The sequence below is a fragment of the Oncorhynchus masou genome, chromosome 2 (genome assembly GCF_036934945.1).
Source record: "Oncorhynchus masou masou isolate Uvic2021 chromosome 2, UVic_Omas_1.1, whole genome shotgun sequence".
Taxonomy (NCBI): domain Eukaryota; kingdom Metazoa; phylum Chordata; class Actinopteri; order Salmoniformes; family Salmonidae; genus Oncorhynchus; species Oncorhynchus masou.
This window is the reverse complement of record NC_088213.1, coordinates 6,173,706-6,189,275: the sequence shown is the minus strand read 5'-3', so window position 1 is coordinate 6,189,275 and position 15,570 is coordinate 6,173,706. Positions and strand designations below refer to the sequence as shown.

At 49.7% G+C, this 15,570-nt stretch overlaps 1 long non-coding RNA gene and 1 pseudogene across 1 annotated transcript; both read left to right on the top strand.

Moving 5' to 3' along the window:
• Nucleotides 1-606, top strand: part of LOC135554628 (pyruvate dehydrogenase phosphatase regulatory subunit, mitochondrial-like) — a 42,530-nt pseudogene extending 41,924 nt beyond the window's left edge.
• Nucleotides 607-1,939: 1,333 nt separating this feature from the next.
• Nucleotides 1,940-2,873, top strand: LOC135553384 (uncharacterized). The gene is made up of 2 exons (XR_010457576.1): nt 1,940-1,992; nt 2,466-2,873. It is a non-coding gene; the product is annotated as an uncharacterized LOC135553384 (long non-coding RNA).
• Nucleotides 2,874-15,570: the final 12,697 nt, after the last annotated feature.

Below are 15,570 nucleotides of genomic sequence, written 5' to 3'. Positions count from 1 at the left end.
TGAGATGGAGCTCAGTAACTTTCAGGGCAAATGAGGAGGAGGAGGAAGGAATGTAGGATCAAAGAAGAGGGGTCTGAGTGAAGGGTGAACTCTCCAGACATGACCCTTTAACCTTTTTGCCTCTCGCTCCACCCTTCTGGTGCCGATCTGTTCTCTGTCTCTCGCTCCATCTTTCTGGTGCCGATCTGTTCTCTGCCTCTCGCTCCACCCTTCTGGTGCCTATCTGTTCTCTGCCTCTCGCTCCACCCTTCTGGTGCCGATCTGTTCTCTGTCTCTCGCTCCATCCTTCTGGTGCCGATCTGTTTTCTGCCTCTCGCTCCCACACTGAAGGGACGTACCGTTTAACGCACAATCAATCCCCTGCCCCCCATCCCTCTCTCCCCTTCTCTTTCATAGTGCAATATCTACAAGATACCAAAAACTCCAGAGTTGTCTGTCTGCCAGGACTGCCCCCCCCAAGGTCCAGAGTTGTCTGTCTGTCTGGACTGCCCCCCCAGGTCCAGAGTTGTCTGTCTGTCAGGACTGGCCCCCCCAGGTCCAGAGTTGTCTGTCTGTCAGGACTGCCCCCCCCCCAAGGTCCAGAGTTGTCTGTCTGCCAGGACTGCCCCCCCCCAAGGTCCAGAGTTGTCTGTCTGTCTGGACTGCCCCCCAGGTCCAGAGTTGTCTGTCTGACAGGGCTGCCCCCCCCCCCCAAGGTCCAGAGTTGTCTGTCTGTTAGGACTGCCCCCCCCCAGAGTTGTCCCCCCCCCCCAAGGTCCAGAGTTGTCTGTCTGTCAGGACTGCCCCCCCCCCCAAGGTCCAGAGTTGTCTGTCTGTCAGGACTGCCCCCCAGGTCCAGAGTTGTCTGTCTGTCAGGACTGCCCCCCCCCAGGTCCAGAGTTGTCTGTCTGTCAGGACTGCCCCCCCCCCCAGGTCCAGAGTTGTCTGTCTGTCTGGACTGCCCCCCCAAGGTCCAGAGTTGTCTGTCTGTTAGGACTGCCCCCCCCCCCCAGGTCCAGAGTTGTCTGTCTGTTAGGACTGGCCCCCCCCCCCCAGGTCCAGAGTTGTCTGTCTGTCAGGACTGGTCCCCCCCCAGGTCCAGAGTTGTCTGTCTGTCAGGACTGGCCCCCCCCAAGGTCCAGAGTTGTCTGTCTGTCAGGACTGGCCCCCCCCAGGTCCAGAGTTGTCTGTCTGTCAGGACTGGCCCCCTCCCAAGGTCCAGAGTTGTCTGTCTGTCAGGACTGCCCCCCCCAGGTCCAGAGTTGTCTGTCTGTCAGGACTGGCCCCCCCCCCAGGTCCAGAGTTGTCTGTCTGTCAGGACTGCCCCCCCCCCCAAGGTCCAGAGTTGTCTGTCTGTTAGGACTGCCCCCCTCCCCCAAGGTCCAGAGTTGTCTGTCTGTCAGGACTGCCCCCCCCCCCCAAGGTCCAGAGTTGTCTGTCTGTCAGGACTGCCCCCCCCCCCCCCCCCCCCAAGGTCCAGAGTTGTCTGTCTGTCAGGACTGCCCCCCCCCCAGGTCCAGAGTTGTCTGTCTGTCAGGACTGCCCCCCAGGTCCAGAGTTGTCTGTCTGTCAGGACTGCCCCCCCCCCAGGTCCAGAGTTGTCTGTCTGTCAGGACTGGCCCCCCCAGGTCCAGAGTTGTCTGTCTGTCAGGACTGCCCCCCCAGGTCCAGAGTTGTCTGTCTGTCAGGACTGGCCCCCCCCCAAGGTCCAGAGTTGTCTGTCTGTCAGGACTGGCCCCCCCAGGTCCAGAGTTGTCTGTCTGTCAGGACTGGCCCCCCCAGGTCCAGAGTTGTCTGTCTGTCAGGACTGGCCCCCCCAGGTCCAGAGTTGTCTGTCTGTCAGGACTGGCCCCCCCAGGTCCAGAGTTGTCTGTCTGTCAGGACTGTCCCCCAGGTCCAGAGTTGTCTGTCTGTCAGGACTGGCCCCCCCCCCAGGTCCAGAGTTGTCTGTCTGTCAGGACTGCCCCCCCCCCAGGTCCAGAGTTGTCTGTCTGTCAGGACTGGCCCCCCCAGGTCCAGAGTTGTCTGTCTGTCAGGACTGGCCCCCCCCAGGTCCAGAGTTGTCTGTCTGTCAGGACTGCCCCCCCCCCAAGGTCCAGAGTTGTCTGTCTGTCAGGACTGCCCCCCCCCCAGGTCCAGAGTTGTCTGTCTGTCAGGACTGCCCCCCCCCCCCAAGGTCCAGAGTTGTCTGTCTGTTAGGACTGGCCCCCCAGGTCCAGAGTTGTCTGTCTGTCAGGACTGGCCCCCCCCAGGTCCAGAGTTGTCTGTCTGTCAGGACTGCCCCCCCCCCAAGGTCCAGAGTTGTCTGTCTGTCAGGACTGGCCCCCCCCCAGGTCCAGAGTTGTCTGTCTGTCAGGACTGGCTCCCCCCAGGTCCAGAGTTGTCTGTCTGTCAGGACTGGCCCCCCAGGTCCAGAGTTGTCTGTCTGTCAGGACTGGCCCCCCAGGTCCAGAGTTGTCTGTCTGTCAGGACTGCCCCCCCCCCAGGTCCAGAGTTGTCTGTCCCTCCCTCTACATATCACGTGATTACCATATATTAACTGTATATCTGAACCTTTTAAAGTCGTGTCCTGCGGTCTGAGTGAGTACGGTGGGGAGGACAGTGGTGGTTATCTGAGGGGGTGGCGTGACGGAGAAGGGAACATCCATGTTAAATTCCCTCTTATTGGTGGAAACCCGCTGCCCTGTCCAATGGGAGGCCTCGTGGTTGGTGGGTGATTTCCTATCGATCTCCCTCTGGATGGGTGTCTGTGTAAAGAAAGGAGAAATGTTCAAAATAAATGTATTTTTGTATATGAGTGAAGTTGTAAATATGTTGAAGTAGCAGATTTGATGAGTTGTACCATGTTTATCAGTCTGATAAACTCTGTACAGAATAAAACTATCCAGCTATGATATGGTCCCACATCTGTTTGGTCGCGCCCCTCCCCCTGCTCCCTTTCCCCGCGCCCCTGCGCCCCTTCCCCTGCGCCTCTTCCCCTGCGCCCTTTCCCCGCACCCTACCCCCCCCACGCCCCTTCCCCTTGTCCCTCGTTATCCTTCTGGGTCTAATTTAAATGGTTTATACCCTCATTATCCTTCTGGGTCATATTTAAATGGTTTATACCCTCGTTATCCTTCTGGGTCATATTTAAATGGTTTATACCCTCGTTATCCTTCTGGGTCATATTTAAATGGTTTATACCCTCGTTATCCTTCTGGGTCATATTTAAATGGTTTATACCCTCGTTATCCTTCTGGGTCATATTTAAATGGTTTATACCCTCGTTATCCTTCTGGGTCATATTTAAATGGTTTATACCCTCGTTATCCTTCTGGGTCATATTTAAATGGTTTATACCCTCGTTATCCTTCTGGGTCTAATTTAAATGGTTTATACCCTCGTTATCCTTCTGGGTCATATTTAAATGGTTTATACCCTCGTTATCCTTCTGGGTCATATTTAAATGGTTTATACCCTCGTTATCCTTCTGGGTCATATTTAAATGGTTCTGTCAGAGAGGATGTCAGAGAGACTGTAAAACCCATCTATCTATTTCCCGTCTCATTGGTTGTGTTGATTCTGAAATGGTGTTTCTTTACGGTCAGTGTGTCAATGCTTTGTTGTCCCATATTTCATGTTCTAGTACATTTCATTAGGATGGGCTCCCTGACGTCAGACGTCTGTTTGATCACAATACAGGAGGCTCACCTGCTCTGAGGAGGGGAGAGATACAGGTAACTAACACAATACAGGAGACTCACCTGCTCTGAGGAGTAGAGAGATACAGGTAACTAACACAATACAGGAGACTCACCTGCTCTGAGGAGGGAGAGATACAGGTAACTAACACAATACAGGAGACTCACCTGCTCTGAGGAGGGGAGAGATACAGGTAACTAACACAATACAGGAGACTCACCTGCTCTGAGGAGGGGAGAGAGATACAGGTAACTAACACAATACAGGAGACTCACCTGCTCTGAGGAGGGGAGAGAGATACAGGTAACTAACACAATACAGGAGACTCACCTGCTCTGAGTAGAGAGATACAGGTAACTAACACAATATAGGAGACTCACCTGCTCTGAGGAGGGGAGAGAGATACAGGTAACTAACACACAATACAGGAGACTCACCTGGTCTGAGGAGGGGAGAGAGATACAGGTAACTAACACAATACAGGAGACTCACCTGCTCTGAGGAGGGGGAGAGAGATACAGGTAACTAACACAATACAGGAGACTCACCTGCTCTGAGGAGGAGAGAGAGATACAGGTAACTAACACAATACAGGAGACTCACCTGCTCTGAGGAGGGGAGAGATATACAGGTAACTGGCACAATACAGGAGACTCACCTGCTCTGAGGAGGAGGGAGAGATACAGGTAACTAACACACAATACAGGAGACTCACCTGCTCTGAGGAGGGGAGAGAGATACAGGTAACTAACACAATACAGGAGACTCACCTGCTCTGAGGAGGGGAGAGATACAGGTAACTAACACACAATACAGGAGACTCACCTGCTCTGAGGAGGAGAGAGATACAGGTAACTAACACAATACAGGAGACTCACCTGCTCTGAGGAGGGGAGATACAGGTAACTAACACAATACAGGAGACTCACCTGCTCTGAGGAGGGAGAGATACAGGTAACTAACACAATAGAGGAGACTCACCTGCTCTGAGGAGGGGAGAGAGATACAGGTAACTAACACAATACAGGAGACTCACCTGCTCTGAGGAGGGGAGAGAGATACAGGTAACTAACACAATACAGGAGACTCACCTGCTCTGAGGAGGGGAGAGATACAGGTAACTAACACAATACAGGAGACTCACCTGCTCTGAGGAGGGGAGAGATACAGGTAACTAACACAATACAGGAGACTCACCTGCTCTGAGGAGGGAGAGAGATACAGGTAACTAACACAATACAGGAGACTCACCTGCTCTGAGGAGGGGAGAGAGATACAGGTAACTAACACACAATATAGGAGACTCACCTGCTCTGAGGAGGGGAGAGAGATACAGGTAACTGGCACAATACAGGAGACTCACCTGCTCTGAGGAGGGGAGAGAGATACAGGTAACTAACACAATACAGGAGACTCACCTGCTCTGAGGAGGGGAGAGAGATACAGGTAACTAACACAATACAGGAGACTCACCTGCTCTGAGGAGGGGAGAGAGATACAGGTAACTAACACAATACAGGAGACTCACCTGCTCTGAGGAGGGGAGAGAGATACAGGTAACTAACACAATACAGGAGACTCACCTGCTCTGAGGAGGGGAGAGATATACAGGTAACTGACACAATACAGGAGACTCACCTGCTCTGAGGAGGGGAGAGAGATACAGGTAACTAACACAATACAGGAGACTCACCTGCTCTGAGGAGGGGAGAGAGATACAGGTAACTAACACAATACAGGAGACTCACCTGCTCTGAGGAGGGGAGAGAGATACAGGTAACTAACACACAATACAGGAGACTCAACTGCTCTGAGGACGGGAGAGAGATACAGGTAACTAACACAATACAGGAGACTCACCTGCTCTGAGGAGGGGAGAGAGATACAGGTAACTAACACACAATACAGGAGTCTCACCTGGTCTGAGGAGGGGAGAGAGATACAGGTAACTAACACAATACAGGAGACTCACCTGCTCTGAGGAGGAGAGAGAGATACAGGTAACTAACACAATACAGGAGACTCACCTGCTCTGAGGAGGGGAGAGAGATACAGGTAACTAACACGCAATACAGGAGACTCACCTGCTCTGAGGAGGGGAGAGAGATACAGGTAACTAACACACAATACAGGAGACTCACCTGCTCTGAGGAGGGGAGAGAGATACAGGTAACTAACACAATATAGGAGACTCACCTGCTCTGAGGAGGGGAGAGAGATACAGGTAACTAACACAATACAGGAGACTCACCTGCTCTGAGGAGGGGAGAGAGATACAGGTAACTAACACAATACAGGAGACTCACCTGCTCTGAGGAGTAGAGAGAGATACAGGTAACTAACACACAATACAGGAGACTCACCTGCTCTGAGGAGGGGAGAGAGATACAGGTAACTAACACAATACAGGAGACTCACCTGCTCTGAGGAGGGGAGAGAGATACAGGTAACTAACACAATACAGGAGACTCACCTGCTCTGAGGAGGGGAGAGAGAGGTACAGGTAACTAACACAATACAGGAGACTCACCTGCTCTGAGGAGGGGAGAGAGGTACAGGTAACTAACACAATACAGGAGACTCACCTGCTCTGAGGAGGGAGAGATACAGGTAACTAAAACAATACAGGAGACTCACCTGCTCTGAGGAGGGGAGAGAGATACAGGTAACTAACACAATACAGGAGACTCACCTGCTCTGAGGAGGGGAGAGAGATACAGGTAACTAACACAATACAGGAGACTCACCTGCTCTGAGGAGGGGAGAGAGATACAGGTAACTAACACAATACAGGAGACTCACCTGCTCTGAGGAGGGGAGAGAGATACAGGTAACTAACACAATACAGGAGACTCACCTGCTCTGAGGAGGGGAGAGAGATACAGGTAACTAACACAATACAGGAGACTCACCTGCTCTGAGGAGGGGAGAGAGATACAGGTAACTAACACACAATACAGGAGACTCACCTGCTCTGAGGAGGGGAGAGATACAGGTAACTAACACACATTACAGGAGACTCACCTGCTCTGAGGAGGGGAGAGATACAGGTAACTAACACAATACAGGAGACTCACCTGCTCTGAGGAGGGGAGAGAGATACAGGTAACTAACACAATACAGGAGACTCACCTGCTCTGAGGAGGGGAGAGAGATACAGGTAACTAACACAATACAGGAGACTCACCTGCTCTGAGGAGGGGAGAGAGATACAGGTAACTAACACAATACAGGAGACTCACCTGCTCTGAGGAGGGGGAGAGATACAGGTAACTAACACAATACAGGAGACTCACCTGCTCTGAGGAGGGGAGAGATACAGGTAACTAACACAATACAGGAGACTCACCTGCTCTGAGGAGGGGAGAGAGATACAGGTAACTAACACAATACAGGAGACTCACCTGCTCTGAGGAGGGGAGAGATACAGGTAACTAACACACATTACAGGAGACTCACCTGCTCTGAGGAGGGGAGAGATACAGGTAACTAACACAATACAGGAGACTCACCTGCTCTGAGGAGGGGAGAGATACAGGTAACTAACACACAATACAGGAGACTCACCTGCTCTGAGGAGGGGAGAGAGATACAGGTAACTAACACACAATACAGGAGACTCACCTGCTCTGAGGAGAGAGAGATACAGGTAACTAACACACAATACAGGAGACTCACCTGCTCTGAGGAGGGAGAGATACAGGTAACTAACACAATACAGGAGACTCACCTGCTCTGAGGAGGGGAGAGATACAGGTAACTAACACAATACAGGAGACTCACCTGCTCTGAGGAGGGGAGAGAGATACAGGTAACTAACACAATACAGGAGACTCACCTGCTCTGAGGAGGGGAGAGAGATACAGGTAACTAACACAATACAGGAGACTCACCTGCTCTGAGGAGGGGAGAGATACAGGTAACTAACACAATACAGGAGACTCACCTGCTCTGAGGAGGGGAGAGAGATACAGGTAACTAACACACAATACAGGAGACTCACCTGCTCTGAGGAGGGGAGAGAGATACAGGTAACTAACACAATACAGGAGACTCACCTGCTCTGAGGAGGGGAGAGAGATACAGGTAACTAACACAATACAGGAGACTCACCTGCTCTGAGGAGGGGAGAGATACAGGTAACTAACACAATACAGGAGACTCACCTGCTCTGAGGAGGGGAGAGAGATACAGGTAACTAACACACAATACAGGAGACTCACCTGCTCTGAGGAGGGAGAGATACAGGTAACTAACACAATACAGGAGACTCACCTGCTCTGAGGAGGGGAGAGAGATACAGGTAACTAACACAATACAGGAGACTCACCTGCTCTGAGGAGGGGAGAGAGATACAGGTAACTAACACACAATACAGGAGACTCACCTGCTCTGAGGAGGAGAGAGATACAGGTAACTAACACACAATACAGGAGACTCACCTGCTCTGAGGAGGGGAGAGAGATACAGGTAACTAACACAATACAGGAGACTCACCTGCTCTGAGGAGGGGAGAGATACAGGTAACTAACACAATACAGGAGACTCACCTGCTCTGAGGAGGGGAGAGAGATACAGGTAACTAACACAATACAGGAGACTCACCTGCTCTGAGGAGGGAGAGAGATACAGGTAACTAACACAATACAGGAGACTCACCTGCTCTGAGGAGGGGAGAGAGATACAGGTAACTAACACAATACAGGAGACTCACCTGCTCTGAGGAGGGGAGAGAGATACAGGTAACTGACACAATACAGGAGACTCACCTGCTCTGAGGAGGGGAGAGAGATACAGGTAACTAACACAATACAGGAGACTCACCTGCTCTGAGGAGGGGAGAGAGATACAGGTAACTAACACAATACAGGAGACTCACCTGCTCTGAGGAGGGAGAGAGATACAGGTAACTAACACACAATACAGGAGGCTCACCTGCTCTGAGGAGGGAGAGAGATACAGGTAACTAACACAATACAGGAGACTCACCTGCTCTGAGGAGGGGAGAGAGATACAGGTAACTAACACAATACAGGAGACTCACCTGCTCTGAGGAGGGAGAGAGATACAGGTAACTAACACACAATACAGGAGACTCACCTGCTCTGAGGAGGGGAGAGAGATACAGGTAACTAACACAATACAGGAGACTCACCTGCTCTGAGGAGGGGAGAGAGATACAGGTAACTAACACAATACAGGAGACTCACCTGCTCTGAGGAGGGGAGAGAGATACAGGTAACTAACACACAATACAGGAGACTCACCTGCTCTGAGGAGGGGAGAGAGATACAGGTAACTAACACAATACAGGAGACTCACCTGCTCTGAGGAGGGGAGAGAGATACAGGTAACTAACACACAATACAGGAGACTCACCTGCTCTGAGGAGGGAGAGATACAGGTAACTAACACAATACAGGAGACTCACCTGCTCTGAGGAGGGGAGAGAGATACAGGTAACTAACACACAATACAGGAGACTCACCTGCTCTGAGGAGGGGAGAGAGATACAGGTAACTAACACAATACAGGAGACTCACCTGCTCTGAGGAGGGGAGAGATACAGGTAACTAACACACAATACAGGAGACTCACCTGCTCTGAGGAGGGAGAGAGATACAGGTAACTAACACAATACAGGAGACTCACCTGCTCTGAGGAGGGGAGAGAGATACAGGTAACTAACACAATACAGGAGACTCACCTGCTCTGAGGAGGGGGAGAGAGATACAGGTAACTAACACAATACAGGAGACTCACCTGCTCTGAGGAGGGGAGAGATACAGGTAACTAACACAATACAGGAGACTCACCTGCTCTGAGGAGGGGAGAGAGATACAGGTAACTAACACAATACAGGAGACTCACCTGCTCTGAGGAGGGGAGAGAGATACAGGTAACTAACACAATACAGGAGACTCACCTGCTCTGAGGAGGGGAGAGAGATACAGGTAACTAACACAATACAGGAGACTCACCTGCTCTGAGGAGGGGAGAGAGATACAGGTAACTAACACAATACAGGAGACTCACCTGCTCTGAGGAGGGGAGAGATACAGGTAACTAACACAATACAGGAGACTCACCTGCTCTGAGGAGGGGAGAGAGATACAGGTAACTAACACAATACAGGAGACTCACCTGCTCTGAGGAGGGAGAGAGATACAGGTAACTAACACAATACAGGAGACTCACCTGCTCTGAGGAGGGGAGAGAGATACAGGTAACTAACACAATACAGGAGACTCACCTGCTCTGAGGAGGGGAGAGAGATACAGGTAACTAACACAATACAGGAGACTCACCTGCTCTGAGGAGGGGAGAGAGATACAGGTAACTAACACACAATACAGGAGACTCACCTGCTCTGAGGAGGGAGAGAGATACAGGTAACTAACACACAATACAGGAGACTCACCTGCTCTGAGGAGGGGAGAGAGATACAGGTAACTAACACACAATACAGGAGACTCACCTGCTCTGAGGAGGGGAGAGAGATACAGGTAACTAACACACAATACAGGAGACTCACCTGCTCTGAGGAGGGGAGAGAGATACAGGTAACTAACACACAATACAGGAGACTCACCTGCTCTGAGGAGGGGAGAGAGATACAGGTAACTAACACAATACAGGAGACTCACCTGCTCTGAGGAGGGAGAGATACAGGTAACTGACACACAATACAGGAGACTCACCTGCTCTGAGGAGGGGAGAGAGATACAGGTAACTAACACAATACAGGAGACTCACCTGCTCTGAGTAGAGAGAGATACAGGTAACTAACACACAATACAGGAGACTCACCTGCTCTGAGGAGGGGAGAGAGATACAGGTAACTAACACAATACAGGAGACTCACCTGCTCTGAGGAGGGGAGAGAGATACAGGTAACTAACACAATACAGGAGACTCACCTGCTCTGAGGAGGGGAGAGAGATACAGGTAACTAACACAATACAGGAGACTCACCTGCTCTGAGGAGGGGAGAGAGATACAGGTAACTAACACAATACAGGAGACTCACCTGCTCTGAGTAGGGGAGAGAGATACAGGTAACTAACACAATACAGGAGACTCACCTGCTCTGAGTAGGGAGAGAGATACAGGTAACTAACACAATACAGGAGACTCACCTGCTCTGAGGAGGGGAGAGAGATACAGGTAACTAACACACAATACAGGAGACTCACCTGCTCTGAGGAGGGAGAGAGATACAGGTAACTAACACAATACAGGAGACTCACCTGCTCTGAGTAGAGAGATACAGGTAACTAACACAATACAGGAGACTCACCTGCTCTGAGGAGGGAGAGAGATACAGGTAACTAACACAATACAGGAGACTCACCTGCTCTGAGGAGGGGAGAGATACAGGTAACTAACACAATACAGGAGACTCACCTGCTCTGAGGAGGGGAGAGAGATACAGGTAACTAACACACAATACAGGAGACTCACCTGCTCTGAGGAGGGGAGAGAGATACAGGTAACTAACACAATACAGGAGACTCACCTGCTCTGAGGAGGGAGAGATACAGGTAACTAACACAATACAGGAGACTCACCTGCTCTGAGGAGGGGAGAGAGATACAGGTAACTAACACAATACAGGAGACTCACCTGCTCTGAGGAGGGGAGAGATACAGGTAACTAACACACAATACAGGAGACTCACCTGCTCTGAGGAGGGGAGAGATACAGGTAACTAACACACAATACAGAAGACTCACCTGCTCTGAGGAGGAGAGAGAGATACAGGTAACTAACACAATACAGGAGACTCACCTGCTCTGAGGAGGGGAGAGATACAGGTAACTAACACACAATACAGGAGACTCACCTGCTCTGAGGAGGGAGAGATACAGGTAACTAACACACATACAGGAGGCTCACCTGCTCTGAGTAGAGAGATACAGGTAACTAACACAATACAGGAGACTCACCTGCTCTGAGGAGGGGAGATTCAGGTAACTAACACAATACAGGAGACTCACCTGCTCTGAGGAGGGGAGATCAGGTAACTAACACAATACAGGAGACCACCTGCTCTGAGGAGGGATCTGGTGGCTGAGACACAAACCCCTTTAAACCCCCTCTGGGTTGAGAACTGGTGACTGAGACACAAACCCCTTTAAACCCCCTCTGGGTTGAGATCTGGTGGCTGAGACAAACCCCCTTTAAACCCCCTCTGGGTTGAGATCTGGTGGCTGAGACACAAACCCCATTTAAACCCCCTCTGGGTTGAGATCTGGTGGCTGAGACACAAACCCCCTTTAAACCCCTCTAGGTTGAGATCTGGTGGCTGAGACACAAACCCCCTTTAAACCCCTCTAGGTTGAGATCTGGTGGCTGAGACACAAACCCCCTTTAAACCCCCTCTGGGTTGAGATCTGGTGGCTGAGACACAAACCCCTTTAAACCCCCTCTGGGTTGAGATCTGGTGGCTGAGACACAAACCCCTTTAAACCCCTCTGGGTTGAGATCTGGTGGCTGAGACACAAACCCCCTTTAAACCCCCTCTGGGTTGAGATCTGGTGACTGAGACACAAACCCCTTTAAACCCCCTCTGGGTTGAGATCTGGTGGCTGAGACACAAACCCCCTTTAAACCCCCTCTGGGTTGAGATCTGGTGTTTGAGACACAAACCCCCTTTAAACCCCTCTGGGTTGAGATCTGGTGGCTGAGACACAAACAGGTGTCTGAGACACATGCAGATCTCCTCTAGAGCAGTGATGTTTTGGGGCTGTTGCTGGGCAACACGGACGTTCAACTCCCTCCTAAGATTTTCTATGGGTTTGAGATCTGGAGACTGGCAAGGCCACTCCAGGACCTTGAAATGCTTCTTACGAAGCCACTCCTTCATTGCCCGGGCGGTGTGTTTGGGATCATTGTCATGCTGAAAGACCCAGCCATGTTTCATCTTCAATGCCCTTGCTGATTGAAGGAGTTTTTCACTCAAAATCTCACAATACATGGCCCCATTCATTCTTTCCTTTACACAGATTTCCCTTTGCAGAAAAACAGCCCCAAAGCATGATGTTTCCACCCCCATGCTTCACAGTAGGTATGGTGTTCTTTGGATGCAACTCAGCATTCTTTGTCCTCCAAACACGACGAGTTGAGTTTTTAACAAAAAGTTATATTTTGGTTTCATCTGACCATATGACATTCTCCCAATCTTCTTCTGGATCATCCAAATGCTCTCTAGCAAATTTCAGACGGGCCTGGACACGTCTGGCACTGCAGGAGTCCGTGGCGGCGTAGTGTGTTACTGATGGTAGGCTTTGTTACTTTGGTCCCAGCTCTCTGCAGGTCATTCACTCGGTCCCCCCGTGTGGTTCTGGGATTTTTGCTCACTGTTCTTGTGATCATTTTGACCACACGGGGTGAGATCTTGTGTGGAGCCCCAGATCGAGGGAGATTATTGGTGGTCTTGTATGTCTTCCATTTCCTAATAATTGCTCCCACAGTTGATTTCTTCAAACCAAGCTGCTTACCTATTGCAGATTCAGTCTTGCCAGCCTGGTGCAGGTCTACAATTTTGTTTCTGGTGTCCTTTGACAGCTCTTTGGTCTTGGCCATAGTGGAGTTTGGAGTTTGACTGTTTGAGGTTGTGGACAGGTTTCTTTTATACTGATAACAAGTTCAAACAGGTTCCATTAATACAGGTAACGAGTGGAGGACAGAGGAGTCTCTTAAAGAAGAAGTTACAGGTCTGTGAGAGCCAGAAATCTTGCTTGTTTGTAGGTGACCAAATACTTATTTTCCACCATAATTTGCAAATAAATTCATTAAAAATCCTACAATGTGATTTTCTGGAGAAAAAAATCTCTAATTTTGTCTGTCATTGTTGAAGTGTACCTATGATGAAAATTACAGGCCTCATCTTTTTAAGTGGGAGAGCTTGCACAATTGGTGGCTGACTAAATACTTTTTTGCCCCACTGTATTACGGTAACATTTCCTCTGTCGACATATTACGGTAACATTTCACCTGTCGGCATATTACGGTAACATTTCACCTGTGGAGTCCCAACACCTTACCACTGTTACACCTGGTTATCAGCAGAGTCCCAACACCTTACCACTGTTACACCTGGTTATCAGCAGAGCCCCAACACCTTACCACTGTTACACCTGGTTATCAGCAGAGTCCCAACACCTTACCACTGTTACACCTGGTTATCAGCAGAGTCCCAACACCTTACCACTGTTACACCTGGTTATCAGCAGAGTCCCAACACCTTACCACTGTTACACCTGGTTATCAGCAGAGCCCCAACACCTTACCACTGTTACACCTGGTTATCAGCAGAGTCCCAACACCTTAACACCGCTACACCTGGTTATCAGCAGAGTCCCAACACCTTACCACCGTTACACCTGGTTATCAGCAGAGTCCCAACACCTTACCACTGTTACACCTGGTTATCAGCAGAGTCCCAACACCTTACCACTGCTACGCCTGGTTATCAGCAGAGTCCCAACACCTTACCACTGTTACACCTGGCTATCAGCAGAGCCACAACACCTTACCACTGCTACACCTGGTTATCAGTAGAGTCCCAACACCTTACCACTGTTACACCTTGTTATCAGCAGAGACCTAACACCTTACCACTGCTACACCTGGTTATCAGCAGAGTCCCAACACCTTACCACTGTTAAACCTGGCTATCAGTAGAGTCCCATCACCTTACCACTGTTTTCCTGGAGCTGAGGTATTAGACCCTAACTGTTTTCCCGGAGCTGAGGTATTAGACCCTAACTGTTTTCCTGGAGCTGAGGTATTAGACCCTAACTGTTTTCCTGGAGCTGAGGTATTAGACCCTAACTGCTTTCCTGGAGCTGAGGTATTAGACCCTAACTGCTTTCCTGGAGCTGAGGTATTAGACACTAACTGCTTTCCTGGAGCTGAGGTATTAGACACTAACTGTTTTCCTGGAGCTGAGGTATTAGACCCTAACTGTTTTCCTGGAGCTGAGGTATTAGACCCTAACTGTTTCCTGGAGCTGAGGTATTAGACCCCATCTCCCGTCGCCGTTGTGGGGACTGGAGTGTTCTAGCCGTCTTTGGTCTCTTCCCCAGTGGTTAATGCGTCTGACCAAGGACCCAGGTAAGTCCTTCGTCGACAAATCTGACTTGTTCTGGAACAGGCTACTTTCTGGAAGACGGAATTCACCTGGGTGAAAATGGCTCCCGGCTGTTGTCATCACACACTGGAAACGTTCTTGGTCAACTAAATGCATGTGAGGACAATATTATCATTACATGGAAGTCATGTTTACCATCTCCTCATTGGTCACTGTGAGAGTTCTACATGTTGTATCTGAAGGTGGTGCTAACCAGAGAAATGTTCTTTAGTCTCTATGAGAGTTCTACATGTTGTATCTGAAGGTGGTGCTAACGTTCGTTAGTCTCTATGAGAGTTCTACATGTTGTATCTGAAGGTGGTGCTAACCAGAGAAACGTTCTTTAGTCTATGAGTTCTACATGTTGTATCTGAAGGTGGTGACATAATGGTGCTAACAGGAGAAACGTTTTTGCTATTTCTACTTTGTTTTATTTTCCTAGCAGATATAATCTGTTGTTCTGAAATCACAAAGTATTGAAACTATGATTTTAAATGCAGAAATGGTTTTACATTTTTCCATCTTAATATGTGTAGTTTATTACCTAAAAATGTCAAGATCTGGGCCTCTGATATTTTGTATTGTATCTGAGACTGAGTTAACTGATAAAACCCTGGACTCTAATGTTGCAATGTGTTTAGGGCTGGTAGGAAAGGCAACGGTGGTGGTGTTTCTATGGATGGTTACAATGTGTTTAGGGCTGGTAGGAAAGGCAACGGTGGTGGTGTTTCTATGGATGGTTACAATGTGTTTAGGGCTGGTAGGAAAGGCAA